This window comes from Tenrec ecaudatus, chromosome 7, assembly GCF_050624435.1.
Source record: "Tenrec ecaudatus isolate mTenEca1 chromosome 7, mTenEca1.hap1, whole genome shotgun sequence".
NCBI lineage: Eukaryota > Metazoa > Chordata > Mammalia > Afrosoricida > Tenrecidae > Tenrec > Tenrec ecaudatus.
In genome coordinates this window covers 77,796,405-77,808,693 of record NC_134536.1, presented here as the reverse complement: position 1 = coordinate 77,808,693, position 12,289 = coordinate 77,796,405, and positions in this window count along the sequence as shown.

The following is a 12,289-nucleotide window of genomic DNA, read 5'->3' as shown; positions in this document are numbered from 1 at the left end:
CTTAATACCCACTAGCTATACTACAGGAAATGGTAGCTCATTTTTAATTCATGATATCCATGTTGTAAGGAAACAATAATAAGGACAACATGTCCCAGTGGCATCCTGCCCTAAATTAGGTGGTTTCCTAGTGTTTCAATCAGTGCTTTTCTGCCTTGAGCTTCTAAAACACTCAGCCCTTGGTCTTTAAGTACAATAGCACCAATGCAGCATGAAGCTCTTTCCTGGCGATGATCATATTCACTCACTCACTGTCATCGAGTCAATTGTAATTCATACCGACCCTATAGGACAGGGTAGAACTGCCCTTGTGGATTTCTAAGACTGTACCTCTTTAAGGGAGTAGAATGCTTCACCTTTTTTCTCGCAGACATCTGGCGGTTCTTAACTGCCCACTGCATGGCCACTATCCCTCCAGGGCTCCTCATCCGGTGATGACACATGAATGTCTCTTCCTTTCAAGTAACAATGCGGTTTCACCATGGTCTACTTCTTTTCATGATTGGAAGGAGATGGCAAGTATCACTAGATAAAGCTAGGGGGAAATCTTCCTTATTAGGTATTGGAAAAGTAGCCCTAGTGATATAATTGCTAAACCCTTGTCAATGAACCCACCCATGGGCTCTGTGGGAGAAAAGATCTGGAGATATACCCCCATCAAGATGAAGTACAGCCTAGCAAGCTCTGTGGGGCAATTCTACTTTGTCATGTAAATTTATTATTAATTAAAATCTACTCAATAGTACACAACAATAACAATAGGTAATATAACAAGATTTAGGTCCCATGGGTTGAAGTCTTCATGTAGTCTAGGAATTCCTTCACACTGGGAAGGTTTTCATTATGTTGTACACCGGGTCATGGTGAGTTGGAATTAACTCCGTGGCATCTAAGAGGAAGGTACCTGCTTTCTTTAGCCAGGATGGGAAAACACAATTTTGATCTGGATCTTTAATTATATAACCCAAAGACTTAGGAGGTTAGGCAGTGATTCTCAGCCTATGTAATGCTGTGACCCTTTAATACAGTTCCTCATGTTGTGGTGACCCCCCCCCCTCTCCAACCATAAAATTATTTTCGTTGCGACTGCATAACTGTCATTTTGCTACTATTATGAATTGGGTGACCCCTGTGAAAGGGTCCTTTGCCCCCCCAAGGGGCCAGGACCCACAAGTTGAGAACTGCTGGGTTAGAGAAAGACTTTCAAGGTGGGAAGACAAACCTTTATAAGAATCTTCTTTGTTCAACTCCCTCTGTGTTCGTAGAAGTGCACACACATTGGGCTGAGCTAGCCATTCTTTCTTCTCCTCAGGTTTAGTATCATCAGTCTTTCAAGGTAAATGTTTGAATTGTGCATTTCAAGTTTCAATGGACACATCCCCATGAAGGTGGCAAAGTATTCTTGGTAAAGTAGAGGTACAGCAAAGAAGAGGAAGACGCTCTACAAGATGAACTGACAGTGGCTGTGCAGTCAACTGTGGGATGGTGCAGAACCAGGGAGGGTTTCTCTGTCGCATAGAAGGTTGCTATGATTTAGAACTGATTCGGCTCTATGGCACCAACATCATGATGGCAACAATAACCTGAGGGTGATAAGGAGTCCTGTTAGGTAGCTTTCCTACATTGTACATTGTTAGGTAGCTTTGTACTCCAACCCTCAAGGCTAGTGGATCAAAGCCACTAACTGCTCTATGAGAGAAAGATTTAGAGCCTCAGAAAAGCTGTATAGGATCTCTATGAGGTCAACTCAATGGTATTGACTTGGGTTATGAGGATGCTAATTAATATATGCCCCTATTTAAATAGTGCTTTTTGACCCACTTTGGTAAACTGATCCTGAACAAATCTATTCCCTAAGAGATATTTCTAAACCAGAGAACACAAACCTCTGCCACCAAGTTACTTCTGACTCATAATGGCCTTATAGCGTTTCCACAGTTGGGATCTTTATAGGAGCAGGTAGTTTCAGTTTTGTCCTGCAAGGCAGGTAGTGCACTCAAACCAAATTCTTTGTGGTTACCAGCCCAGTGCTTGCACAGGACTAAGAGACATATGCAGAGGATCCCAAGCCCTCTTTAGTTTTAATGTGCAGATTCTGTTATAAGATCATTTAAATCCAAGGGGGAATAAATTAGCTATTCCTGAAAAGATTCACTAGACTCCTCCCAGATCTAAGAGCAGTTTTCCTATGTAATCGCCCTCCAGTAATGTGCTGACCTCTGACCCTATGACATCATCCCCAAGGTCATTTGGATAACAATGACTCTTTGTGAGGACACATAAAGGCAACCTCCTTGGCCTTAATATCCTAGAGATTTGATGAGATGAGCTCTCCTGTGTCCATGACTTCGCTTTATCGGGACTTCATTCGGGATGTAGCCTCCTGGAAGACGGTGTAGTCCAACATTCACTACAGAAGAAGGTTAGGGTGATGGCATGCCCAGTTAAAATCGAATAAAGGACAAACATCCCCAAACTCGGCGATAGGTATCAAACCTTCTGTTTTTGTATCACACGTGTTCCAGGGAAGGGTTCTCGGTAGGACAATGGGGTAAGTGTTGAGTTGCTAACGGACAGCTTTGTGGTTAGAGCCAAAAAGTTGTTCTGTGGAGAAAGATGGAGTGTACGTCCATAAAACTATACAGACTCAGAAACTCTCTGGAGTTATTCTCATCCGTGTTATAGGGTCAATGTGAGCGAGAATCCACTTGGCAGTGAACTTTGGTTATGTTCCAATTAGACGTGCAAACACCATAAGTACAACTGCAGGTTGTAATCACTACCCGATTTGGAATTCAGTGTGACCTTGGATATTCTAAGGGAGCATAGTGGTTAGGAGTTGGGCTGCTACCTGCAGGGTCAGCGATTCAAAATCACCAGTCGTTCTGTTGAAGAAAGACCTGGCTTCCTCTTCATGGAAAGGGTTGAAGTCTCAGAAACCAAGAGGCACTTCTACGTTGACCTATAGAGTTACTATGAGTCAGCATCGACTTGATGGCAATGTGTTTTGTTTTGTTATTTTATATCGCAGTGTCTCCACAATCCCACTGCTAGTTTTTCTTTTGGCCTCTTACTATGGTAGTTTCATTTCCTTTAAAATGAGTAAATCATGCCCCACTAACTTCTTTCCTGAAAGGTTTTGTTCACTGTCCCCAGGAGGTTCTAGTTAAACCAAAGTACGTGCTTTCAGAATTGCTGCTGATAATTGACTAAAATACCCACATGGAGTCCATCACCCTTGGTTTTTACTTTTTCTGGGGCACATTTAGCAGCCTGCGTCAGCACTTTGCCTATCAGTTCCCCCATGGGCAACATGGGATTTAAATCCCTCCAGTCTTAATGGAAGCCTATCAGAAGGAATTCAGGACAGAGGCAGTTGTCAGATACAGGGTCCACTTCCTTCCTCCTAACTAGTGATAATTAACCACTAAATCTTTTGAAGGAATCCAGTAAAAGTCCTTCCTGTTTATTTTATTCCTTGTTTTAATGTGGTTGTTAGGTGCCATCGAGTTGGTTCCGACTCATAGTGACACTATGTACAACCGAACGAAACACTTCCCAGTCCTGTGCCAGTGTTTCTTATATTTGAGGCCATTGTTGAAATCATGTGTCAATTCATCTTGTCAAGGGCCTTACTTTTTTTTTTTTATCCCACTGTACTTTAACAAGCATGATGTCCTTCAACAGGGACTGATTTCTCCAAAGAATGTGAGCTGAAGTCTTCCATCCTTGCTTCTAAATAGCACTCTGGCTGTACTTCTTCCAGGGCAGATTGGGTTTGTTCTTATGACAGTCCATGGTATCATCAATATTATTAACTAGCACCATAAACTAAAAGTATTTATTCTTCTTCAGTCTTCCTTATACAATTTCCAACCTTCACATGCATACCGTATATACTCATGTATAAGCCAAGTTTTTCAGCACATTTTTAATGCAGTTTTTGTGGTAAAATTAGGTGCCTCGGCTGATATTCAGGGTGGCATCTACTCGAATATATATGGTATGTAAGTGGTAACTGAAAATACCATGGCTTGGGCCAAGCACTCTTTAGTCCTCAAAGTAAAATCCTTGCTTTACAACACTTTAAAGAGGTGACATGCAGCAGATTTATCCAATGCAAAGCGTCATTTGATCTCTTGACGCTGCTTCCATGAGCATTGCTTGTGTGTTCAAGCAAGATGACCTCCTTGTTTTAATAGCCACCCAAGAACAGCTGTCCGATTCATTCTTTCCATGTGCCTTCAACGGAACCTCCCTTGTTAGCCTCTTCTTGACGATCAATTTCACTGGTTTTTCTAGGAGCTAAATCTATCTAAATATAATACAGTCAAGTAAGCATCAGATTTGATCAGGTCCTCCTAGCCACCTCCATCCTGGTTTGTTTTTTTTCCCCTGTATCACAGAGATTTAATGCAAGCGTCTAAAAGCCAACTCTATTTCTGCCAAGATTCTCTAGTACCACCATGGTGAAAACTGGCAATTCGACTCACGAGTCACAGACAGACTATAACATAATCATGTGTTCATGTAGCATTAAGTAATTATCATTTTTGATTCTGCTTCTTTGTCTCATCCCCATCCCCTCACATTAACACTCATAGGCAGTTTGTTTGCTCTCGCCCACCTGGGCCTGTGTGGCTGTCACAGACAAAAGTCAAGATTTATGTCGGTCACCTTGACACATGAAAGTCACATCCTCTATTTCCAACCATGTTTGTATCCCATAGTTATTACACGGGCCCACTGCCAATGCACAGCCCCTTTAATTCAAGCCAGATGCTATATTCCATTCAACAAGTGAGGCACACACAGTATTGCTCATTTATCTTAACTACTGTTTCCAAGGAAACAGCGCTTTGGGAATCTCAGATCTTTTTAATGTAGGCCTAATTGTAACCCTTTACTCTCACAAGTCAAGTGTCTATCTTAATTTTAAAATATATATTTGACAAAATACCAATGCATTGTTCGCATTTTTCTATTTCCGTAATTTAGTATTAATTTGTCATATTATTTTTATTCCATCTTTTCTAATGTGCAAAATGTAACTCAAACAGAAAATGCATAACATATTAACATAAAATAGAATAAATAGTATTTATATGTAAAAGCTCATGCAACCATTCCCAGATTGAACATTACCAGCACCTTACCAGCCTTTAGATCAACATTTCCCAAACGAATTCCCCTCAGCACAGGGGAATTGTGCACATTTTTTACTTTTATGGTAATAGAAACCTTGTTTGCTTATTGTAATTTTATTGCCAGGTAAACATTGCTAAACAATATAGTTAAGTTTTTCTTGCTTTAAACTTCATATAAATACTATATATATATTCCTTTGTGTCTTGCTTTTCTTTTCCTTCACGCTATATTATCTTTATAATATTCAGCTGCGTTTTTATGGGCAGCAGCAGTTTATTTTCATTGCTATGTAGTATTCTATTACATAAAATAGCACAGTCAGTGTATTGAATTCAGTTTTCTACTAATGAATAAGGACTCCTGGTAATTCTGTGGGTGAAGCTCTGGCCTGCTAACCTCAAGGTTGGTGGTACAAAACTACCAACAATCCGTGGGAGATTTAGTCTCAGATAGCCTCTATAATAGTTCACTGTGAGTCGGTATCAACCTGCTGGCAATGTGTTATATTTTTTAAAGTTGGGATGACACAAACAATGCTTCTCTTATAATATTTTCTATAATACTCTAAGGTAAGAATGATCTTTTTTGTTAATCAGACAATAAAAATGATAGATTCAGAGAAGAAGCATTAGTTTCCAATATTACTCAGCTGTCAGGGGAAGCCAGCCCCTAACACATCATTACGGGTCCGGTAGGCGCAATTGTACAGCGGTAATAGGTAAGGACCATAGTAAAGTTATAGAGAGCATGAGAGATAGAAGAGAACTATAGAAATAAATGGGGTCATCAGGATTCACGGCAGCATGCTCACCTCAGCCCTGCTTGGTGGCCCGCGTGGAGGGAGAGAGAGCTCTCTTTAATGCTAGCCCAGGCTTTTTATATTTTCTGGGGTCATGGAAGCCCCCTAATTACAGGTGAGTACATACATCACAGGAGGGGGTTGTGCCATAGGTAATGCAGTAATGAGAGGTCTAGGGACATACATGCAATAGTAAGAGGAGGCACTGGGGGTATACATGTGATAAGATGGGTGAATAACTTAACTTTGGATGTCACAGAGTCAGGGTGGCCTGTTCCCTGACTCAGTTGATAGAGATCATTATTGGTAGGGTGAGAACACTTGCTCGCGGGCCTCAGGGAGGAATAGTTTATTGTCCCCAGTAGCAGGGAGTGAGGCCTGCCATATAGTCTGGTGACTAACTGCCCTAGAGGCCGACCCTGTCGTCTGGTGACCTACTGCTCTCGGGGAAGATGTCTGTAAGCGTCTGACCTCTCCCCACACTCAGCTGGTAGAATTGGTCTTTAAAATCAGACTGATATACCTCAAGACTCCTGTTTCTAATTCCTTCACTGTTATGTACTATGTACCCTCTAGTCACTTTTGACGCACAGTGACCCTGTGCATAACAGACCCAACATGGCACTTCCGCGCCATCCTCACCATTGGTCCAGCACCTGAGCAGCCACTGTGTCCATCCAGCTCCTTGAGGGCCTTCCTTGTCGCTGCCCCTCCACTTTACCAAACATGATGTCCTTCTCCCGGGACTGGTATCTCCTCACAATATGTCTGAAGCATGTAAGATAAAGTCTTGCCATCCTTGACTCTAAGGAGCACTCTGGCCTTACTTTTTCTAAGACAGATAAATTTGTTTTATTAGCAATCCATGGCACTTTCAATATTCTTCACCAGCACTATAATTTAAGTGCATCAATAGTTCTTCAGTCTTTCTTATTCAATGTCCAACTTTCACATGCATTTGAGGCAGTTGAAAATACCATGACTTGAGTCAGTCCCACCTTAATCCTTAAAGTAAAATCCTTGCTTTTCAATACTCTAAAAAGGTATTGTGCACCAGACTTATCTAATGCAAATCATCTTTTAAATACTTGACTACTGCTTCTGTGAACATTGATTGTGGATCCAAGCAAGACAATATCCTTGACAATGTTATCCTTTTCTTGGGTTATCATGATGTTACCTATTGGTCCACTTGTGATGATTTTGGTCTTCTTCACATGGAATTGCAATTCACACTGAAGGCTGCAATCCTTGATTTTCATCAGCAAGGGCTTCAAGTCCTACTCACATTTAGCATGCAAGGTTGTATCATCTGCATATTTCAGACTGTTGATAAACCTTCCTGAAATCCTGAGGCCACATTCTTCTCCATATAAGCCAGCTTCTCTGAGTATTTGCTTACAGATTTATTTCCTCACTAGGTTCTTGCATAAATGTCATGAGCTTACCCCAAGATAGTGTTAGCTGGGATTGAATAAAGGATGAATTTAGTCAATGCAAAGACTATAAATTCACTATGATATGGTGAGTAATTTGAAGTAGTCACTGATTGAGATGAAGACTCATTAATACCATAATTGATTAAGCATGTGGCTTAAATGTGGTTCCATTTACTGAGATAATTAATGCAGAAAAAACATATTTTGGAGACAAAGAATTTAGTTTGGATTTGAATATTTGGATTGCAATGCCATGAGGGCATCCAGGTGACTAATAATAATAGATAGCATTTTCTGAGAAATTATTACTTGTGAGAAACCATTCCAAGCCCTTTAAATGCATTAACTAACTTTACTTTGCAACAAATATAAAAGAAGCCATAATATTATCTCCTAAGAGGCTCAGCAATATCCCAACATTACAAAGCTAGTAGGTGAAAAAGTTAAAGTAATTACCTAAGCAGTTGCTCTTAAAGCCAATGCTTTTAAGCACTAAAATGCCATATCCTTTCATAAAAGGATAAAGGACAATCAGTTATTATACAGATGTGATGTTTAGTTTGACAGAAGCTGGAAATATGTATCTTACAGCAATAAGTTTACACACATGCACACACACAAACACACATATATACATGAAATAAATTCATGCAGATGGATGAGTTCACCCAAAAAGAGTGTAGCATAACCAAAGTTATGGAAATTGGTAAGAATTTAGGACAAGAAAAGAAAGAGGAAAATGAACAAGGGGAGCCAAACTGTTATTGGGAAAGCAGGGACTAGTATTCAATAGCGTTTCAAGGAGAAAAACGCAGCCAAACTAAAACTGTCGAGGAGAAAACTTGGGACTCAGTCGTCACCATCTTTAGCAATAGGGAATAGAGAAAGGAAAAAACGATCCTGGCTGGCAGCAGTAATGTTCCAGTTAGATTGTAATTTTATAGTGAGACTGGGAGGCGAGAAAATGAGGGGTGTGGGAATCAGCCAGTGCAACGTTTTTGCCTGTTTTGTTTTCCTTCAAACATGGGAGAGGGGGAAGCGAGGGAAAGAAAGTAGCGTTAACAAACTCAGGGACAAAGGAACAACAAGTGATCCAAAACCGGTGGCGAGGAGGGTGTCAGAGGCCTGGTAGGGCTTGACCAAGGGCAATGTAATGAAGAGGAATTACTGAAACTCAAATGAAGGCTGAGCATGATAGTGGGACAAGAGGAAAGTAAATGGAAATACAAAAAGGAACCAGAAGGCAAAGGGCATTTATAGAGGTCGAAATACAGGTATGTACATAGGTAAATATACTTATTTATGATGATGGGGAAATAGATCTACGTGCATATATTTACAGGTTTAGTATTAAGGTAGCAGATGGACGTTGGGCCTCCACTCAAGTACTCCCTCAATGCAAGAACATTTTGTTTTATTAAACTGGCATTCCATGATGCTCTCCTTCCTGACACAATCGGTGTAGACAAATGAGTACTTAAGCAAATGTGGTGAAGAAAGATGATGGTGTCTGGTTATCAAAGGATGTGGCATCTGGGGTCTTAAAGACTTGAAGGTGCACAAGCAGCCATCTAGCTCAGAAGCAACAAAGTCCACATGGAAGAAGAACACCAGCTTGTGTGATCATAAGGTGTCGAAGCGATCAAGGTATCAGGCATCAAAGAACATAAATCATATCATTATGGATGAGGGGGAGTGTAGATTGGGGACCCAAAGTCCATCTGTAGGTAAGAGGCCATGTCCTTACAGAAAAGTCATGGGGAGGAGAAGAGCCAGTCAAGGTGCAGGGTAGCAACAATGAAACATACAATTTCCCTCTAGTTCTTAAATGTTTCCTCCCCGCACCCCTATGATCATGATCCCAATTCTACCTTACAAATCCAGTTAGACCAGAGGATGTGCACTGGTACAGATAGGAACTGGAAACAGGGAATCCAGGACAGATGATCTCTTCAGGACCAGTGCTGAGAGTGGTGATACTGGGAGGGTGGAGGGAAGGTGGGGTAGAAAGGGGTGAGGATTTACATATAACCTCCTCCTTGGGGGATGGATAACATAAAAGTGGGTGAAGGGAGAGACCAGACAGTGTAAGACATGACAAAGTAATAATAATTTATAAATTATCAAGGATTCATGAGGGATGGAGGAGCGGGGAGGGAGGGGAAAATGAGGAGCAGATACCAAGGGCTCAAATAGAAAGCAAATGTTTTGAGAATGATGATAGCAACAAATGTACAAATGTGCTTGGCACAATGGATGTATGTATGGACTGTGATAAGACATGTATGAGCCTCCAATAAAATAATTTAAAAAAATAGGAGCAAGAGTGTAGAGAGATAAAGATCCTTATTTTAAAATTTGGATTACTTTAAAATTTTGTCTTAAGGTGAGGATTGGGCAAGTTTCCATGAAACTGGGAAGAATTTGGATGAGAATGAAGGATGAATGATCCAAGAACTAAAGAACTGAAGGAGGAAATGTGAATAACTGGGAAGCTGCAGTTTGCAAGACTGGAAGGAAGAAGAATCCTTAGACAAACGAAAGGTTATTTCTTCCACTTTAGCAGGAGATAAAAATGCATACACACACACAGACACAAAGCAAACAAGGTAGCTGGTAGAAGGAATTTTCATTCTTCTAGCTTTCATTATCTCTGAGACTAGAAATGAAGCGTTAAAGCTGAGAGAAGGGTTCAGAGAGCATGGAAAAGATCTGAGTGAGAGATTGGAGGGAAAGTAAAGGAGGCAAGATGCAGTGAGAGTATCTGCAATACACAGAGCCTGGCAAAAGTCATAGGCAAGGAAAGAGTGATGACTTCTATCTATACAGCATGTTCTGCATGTGATAGAGGGGATGGAAGAGTTCACCCACTGTTTATCAAATGCTGGATATGTAACCTCGTTTGGGATTTGGTCTGTTGTTATATTATTTGTAAAACAGGAACCAAGATGCATCCTCCCTTGTGGAAAAAAAATCCTTTTAAACCTAATCAATATGGATGCTCTAAGTCAGGAAAGAGGAAGCAGGTTCATTTGCACAATCATGGATGCTGAAACCGTAGGGAGGACTGGTTTCACAGTCCTGAAGTAATGAAGAAATAAATTGATGATCTGATAATCCCTTGGGGAAATGTACACTGTTTCCTATAAACCTTGATCCCTTTGTCTCATTGATTATCCCCTGACCATAGTAAAAAACAAAAACAGAACAAAACCAAAAAACATTGTTAACTTTCTCCTCTGCCTGTTGCAAAACCTGCTTATTATGTCCTCATCCCCCACCCCTTGCTCCAACCTGCCACAAAGGTTAGGGTCTATGGCTTCCTTGATTTTCACTGAACCTTTCAAACAGTTTGAAGGTCAAAACCCCAGTGTTTCTTCCTGGCAGTGCTTGCTGGAATTGACTTAGCATTTCTTTCCCCAACCTGGTCTCTGTCTCTGGCTAAAAGAGTGATGGGCATCCTGTATTCCTTGTTCACCAGCAACACAAGTGCCAGCGCTTCTGAGATGCAGGCATGATTAGCAGAAGACCATTGAGATTCAGGGTCACGGTTCAATTATACAATTCATCAGTCTACTTCTTTCATCCCCAACCATATTGCCTTGAAACTCCATTGATTACCAAATCCACCCACAGAGACACTCACTGCCATTTAGTCCATGCTGACTCATAGATTGCTCTTTCCTGTGGATTTCTGAGACTGCAACTGTTTTTTTAAGGAAGTAGAAAGACCAGTCTTTCACCCTCAAAACTGCTGGTGGTTTCGAACTGCTATGTGTATCGCAGTCCATTGTATAACCACTACACCGCCAGGGCTCCCTACAGAGACACTAGGGATTTAATATTAGATATATTTTATATATTTAGTTTTTGATTCTTCTATAATAGCTAGATGGCCTACATAGTTCAAATGTGTATTGAAAGCAATTTTATGAAAGCTTCTGCTATTGGGGAATTATGAAAGCAGCAGAACTTCCAGAATAATAGCAACTTTGCAAGAAATGACAGGATATATACCTCTGGCAAGTAGCAAATGAAAACCTGTGTCTGGCTTGCTTACCTAGGAAACAATACCCCGAGGGCTTGATCGCTGGTAAAGGGTATTGTGTTTGGTGGCGCACAGTGCCTCAGAGGGCAAAGGAGACCCTCTTTGAAATGGTTTGGCATAGGAGCAGCAGTGATGGATGCAGACATGCTAGGAAACATCAGGATGATACAGAACAAAGCCCCTATTTTATTTTATTATATGTAAAGTCGCCATGAATCAGAGCTGATTTGATGCCAGTTTGTAGGTCTTTCTATCATTTATCTATCTCTGAAAGTCACATAATAATTTAATCAGAATATAAAACTGCAGCCTGAAATAAAACTCATTATTTAAGCTATATCAGTCCACTTGGAGTAAGAATAAGTACTTAATGGAGTGCTTTGGGGGTGTAACAAAACAAAAATAAAAACCCTCTCTTTCGATGATGTACTCCTCCACAGTTTCAAACCTGAAGCTAATTATTGAAGAAAAAACAGGGGTGAGAGAGTAATGTTAGAAAATAAAGTTTGGAAAAATTTTTTTAAAAAGAAAGTAAATTTTGGGATCCCTAACTGAGACTGATGTCCCTTGCCTTGACGATCCACCACCAGAAAGGCGTCTATTCATGCCAAAGATGGAACTGATATATAAACAAAGTGTTTCAGTCATAATTCTTTTCAGTCCATGTTTTTCCCCTTTCAGTTATTAAAGGCATTCTACTTTTATTAACTTCATAATTTCTTAACTTAAAGAAGGAAGGACACAACAGTCAACGATATGTAGCCAATTCATATATATAGATATAGATAGATAGATAGATAGATAGATAGATAGAGAGAGAGAGAGAGAGAGAGAGAGAGAGAGAGAGAATTTGTC